This window comes from Sitophilus oryzae, unplaced genomic scaffold (genome assembly GCF_002938485.1).
Source record: "Sitophilus oryzae breed Bouriz unplaced genomic scaffold, Soryzae_2.0 scaffold_1307_pilon_pilon, whole genome shotgun sequence".
Lineage (NCBI taxonomy): Eukaryota > Metazoa > Arthropoda > Insecta > Coleoptera > Curculionidae > Sitophilus > Sitophilus oryzae.
In genome coordinates this window covers 287,182-292,070 of record NW_022145957.1, presented here as the reverse complement: position 1 = coordinate 292,070, position 4,889 = coordinate 287,182, and the positions used below count along the sequence as shown (strand labels likewise).

General features: G+C 26.9%; 2 long non-coding RNA genes across 2 annotated transcripts; both read left to right on the top strand.

Moving 5' to 3' along the window:
• Positions 1 to 2,775: 2,775 nt before the first annotated feature.
• Positions 2,776 to 3,123, top strand: LOC115874865. The gene is made up of 2 exons (XR_004048919.1): positions 2,776 to 2,852; positions 3,080 to 3,123. It is a non-coding gene; the product is annotated as an uncharacterized LOC115874865 (long non-coding RNA).
• Positions 3,124 to 3,130: 7 nt separating this feature from the next.
• LOC115874864 lies at positions 3,131 to 3,745 on the top strand. Its single transcript, XR_004048918.1, has 2 exons — positions 3,131 to 3,201; positions 3,272 to 3,745. It is a non-coding gene; the product is annotated as an uncharacterized LOC115874864 (long non-coding RNA).
• The last annotated feature ends 1,144 nt before the right edge of the window (positions 3,746 to 4,889 follow it).

The following is a 4,889-nucleotide window of genomic DNA, read 5'->3' as shown; positions in this document are numbered from 1 at the left end:
AATAAAATAATTTATAAATTACTGTTTTATCACTATTATCCTAACTTAATGCATTCTCTTCGTTCTGATGCTCTAACAGAACAGAGACTCTCTTTATTTTGTAACAGTCCTTATAAAGTCCGGCACTAGCAACAATAGTTTTTTGCACCATTTCAATGTGTTTATTGGTGTTTATACCCCATACGTTCTAAAATGATTATTGCCTACATACTCAGAATAGGTAAGTCTTTTCCAAATAATCTAAAATCGAATTTATTGGAATAAACGAAATCTTCAATAGTAACAATGTATTGGTTATGTTAAGCAATTTTGTCAAATATCAAATTTAATCAACACCTCCTCATGCCTTTGCTCATGCGTCAAATTTTTATCCGACAAATAAAGCACTATTTGGCAGTTCGGGCGCCAGATAGGATATCTGGGAGATAAGTTTAATTTATCTAATAGATACTGTTATCTATAGGTGAAGATACGCGTTTTTCTGCTATCCGTCAAATAAAATACTATCCATATATATATAACACGCTATCCGTACCTGAAAACACCGGGGGTTAGGATTATAAAATGAAGTGAATAATTTGTGTAATAAAATAATAAAAATAATACTCGTAGTGGAGAAGAAAAATGTAAAAAGGAAGGTTTTTGGCTCCTTTTTTGAGCACAAACTCGTTCAGATTCTGTCATCTTTGTGTTGTGAAGTGGATCAAACAGTCCAACTAAAATGTCAAATGTCAGCCCTCTGCCACCGCAAAGCACCTAGCACTCTATTAGTTTTTGTTCCTGTATTTGTCAATTCAAAACAAAATATAAGGGTTTGTTGGTATTAGTCAACCGCATTATTTTTTTTTATAAAATTCGAATGAATAAACACTTTTATATCTTAAAAAATTGTATATTTATTGAACAAAATTGGGAAAATAATACTACAGATCACAGATAATACAAACTAGTTTAAAAATAATAAATAATATACTTTAATGAAAAAATCATTTGATTATAGATAAATATTGTAAATTATATTACAAATGTTACTGTTTATTATACTACTAAGTAGATTATGTAAGTTAAGAATATATTGGAATAATTATTTAACTATGTATTAGTAAACAGTACAAATTGATGTCTAGGAACCTGGAAGATTGTTTAATAATAAATACTCAAATATACATTACATACAGAGTGGTGCACCTCATTCGCCTCGGCTGATTATACGAAAACGGAAAGATGTAGAAACATTTTTTTATGGGTATATGTACAGAGGCAATGTGCATAATTTAAAATTATGTACAGGGTGAGTTAGAACTAAGATCCATATCAAAGTTATATTTTTTCTTATCGAATTTTATATCAATTTTGGATTCTTAATAAGCATAAAATAAGGCATTTATTAAAAGGGTTTAATATGTTTAAATGCTTTGGTTTTTGAGATATTTAAAGATATTTAAATATGCATGCTATAATAAAAAGTTTGTCAACACCCTGTATATTGCTTTTCAGAGTTAATTCTTGTGCTGATTTTGAAGCCAGAGAAATAAACTTTTGCCGATATACAGGCAAAATATATATCTCCTTTAATAAAATAAAATGTATATCTTTTTCCAAGAAACCAGTAAGAAACAAGATTGTACCTTCCTATAGAATCAAGAGCCAAACTTATACAACTAAAATAAAAAAAAAACATATTAAGAGTAACCATGAGAACTAGTGCAGGAAAGATACTGAGAGACGTGAAAAATAGCGAAATATGATCAACGTCAATGGTAGAAAATAGAGATAGATATGAAAAATAAAATAAGAAGATATTGGCGGGACCATGTAGTAAGAATTAGAATAGACTGGTCTACCAATAGGATAACCACCCACATGATGAGCAGATAGCTGAAGCGCGAAGAGTGAACAAAATTGAAGTTGCTTCGAAATTAACAGACCTTTTAAATCTTCTAGAAAGTTTCAGAAGAAGAAGACAAAAATACTCAAAATATAATTCTATTATTATTAAATATTTTTAATAATCAAATTAATATAACAAGATTCCGGTATCACAAAGAGAAGCAATTGTACACCTTTACTAGTTCTGGTTGTGAATTTCATAATATTATTATGAAATTTACAACTAAAAATATAGTATTGCAAGTGACTTCCGAAGAGGGGTATACAGACCGGACCACCGTAGTAGCACAGATAACACATAATCCAGATGGCTCCTTACGTGTTAAAAATTGTCACCCTAATTTCACTCCAATTTGGAAAAATATTGGAGTGACATTTGAATAATCAAGTAGTTTTAGATTTCTTTTCTCACTTTTTTGGGAGGTTTTGCTTCTTTTGCACAGATATCGCTTGCACTTCAGTTGCGTGGTTGCCAAACGTTATATCAAAATATATTTCATTTCATTATGAATATATAAAATTAAAGGTATACCAAATTAAAAATTATGTAATTTATAAACATGAAATAGATATGTTAAATTGATATATAAATATTTAACTTAATACGTTCATTATTATTTTATTAATTTATCGTCACACGTCATTTACCAGTTGCCTAATTACGAAAAGTTTCATATGACATTAACCTCAAAAATGATCTTTGAAAACAAACAACAACAAACAGAGCAACAAATGAACAAATAACTACATAATGACTGATAATGATAAGTGATAATAATAACTTTAATGATATGAAGGCTGATGAAGGTAATTATAAACATTATTTCCAGTTTGTTTAATAAAATATAGGATACAATATAACTAAGCAAAATCAAACAATTTTAGACAACCAATACAAGATTTTAGAACTTGACATCGTGATAAACAAATTGTACATTCAGGAACTCGTTTAAATATTATAGGTAAGTAATATTTTCACAAAACTAAACATTTTAGCATAAAATCACAGATAATATATAGAATATTACCTATGATAAAATGTTAAATACTGATGTATAATACCTATGATAAAATGTTAAATACTGATGTATATTTATTCTAATCACATTTAAATTTAAAGTCAAAATTTTCATAAAAAGAAAATGATAATTTTTCGTAAATATAAAGTAAATAATATTACATATTTCAGGTTGATTGACGAATACTCTACAGTTGATTAGAGCCCATGATGATGCGAAGATATTAATATCACCTAACTTCAAGAAACCAGCATAAAGAAGTTTACATTCATAACTCATCTAACCATTATAGGTAATAATTTACAAAATTAGCCATTTTTGATTATAATATTAAGGTACTTAGGTACATTTTTATCTTCTAGATCAGTAATGTCGTCATAATTTAAATGAACTCACAGATAGCAATGGGGCACTGCACCGAAGCAGTATTACAAAATATGTGAAATAAAACTGTAATACAAATTGCTCTATAAAATTTAATAGAAATAAATTTATTTATGAAAATTAAGTTATGAAGTTTTATTTTTCCTAGGAAAAAAATAACATTTATATTTTGATCAATTTAGAACATTACAGTTAAAAAAATATGTGTTAGAATAACATATTTTTAATAAAATTGCAGCTTTTAATTTTTATACTTTTTTGCTTTTATATCAATAAGAACTAACGTAAGGAACAATTCATATTTATACTATGAAAACACATGCATATTTTTTGATGTTTTTAAAACCAGTGAATGATGTTGAAATATACTACACCTATTATTCTTATTAACTAACTTTAATTACAAACTTACACATTATTGTCATTGGAAATAAATTAATTTGGATATTCTATTTGTTTAGAAACTTTTTTACCTATTGTAGTTTTTTTAAAACCTACTTGATTTAAAACAAAAAAATGTCACCTGTTGTGACAAAATAAGGTCTTTTTTACTAGAAAACAATCTAGTGAGCTTTTCTAATAATACTTTATTTGATATACCATATGATCGAAAAAACGGCGTCAGCGATGGCTATGAAATGAAGATCGCTGTCATTTTAAATGTAAATTTATATGGGAAATGTCATCGATTGCCATTTCCCAGCCAACTGGACGCCGTTTTTTTTTCGATCATACGGTATAATATGTATTCCCATCTGTTAATCTTTTTATTTTAAGGAAGATTTAGGAAGGGTAGCTTAAAACATGTTTGTCGATCAATTATCTTTATATGTCGTTTGTAAAAATATTTTACAGTAGTAGAAAATAAAACTGTTTTTAAGGCGAACAGCTTCTTTGCTAAAATATTTTTTTGGTCCCAATACATAATGATTTACATTTTATTTTTAACTTCAAATAATGAATTTAATGGAAAAATTGCAAGTCATAAAAACGTTCTAAATATACAAATCTAACCATTTTTTCCATACCGTTGCTCCAGTTTTTTGTCAAATTAACGAATATTAGAAATAGTTTATTTCAACCTCTTCAGCTTATTTTAAAAATGTTGACAAATAACAAAGAATACACCCCTTAAAGTTTCGCATTTGTCTTGATATACTCTGTTAAGACAACAGTAAATAACTTGTAATATAACTTCGAAATATAAATTTGAAATTAAAATAATGATTTGTTATAGTGATTTACGTTTTATTAATTTTGATTTTTTTTTCTTAAATTTAATTTAAAAGTGATTTACGTTATTTATTAATTGAAACGTTTAAAATTTGAATATACGTTCAAATTTTTTTTTTACAATAAATTTGTTTATGATAAATAATTTTATAATAAAAATATGACCGAATTTCCTGGAAAGTTTGCCAAATTTGTACATATGAAAACCTAGCTTTACCACTTATCACAGAAAATCTCTATTCCTTCCCTTATCACAGAATAATACAGGAACGAACCATATGCGACAAGGATAGAATATTTAGATATGTCGTTACTGTTTTTTGTTTTTAATGGATATTTTAAAAGCCGGGTAATATATGGTAA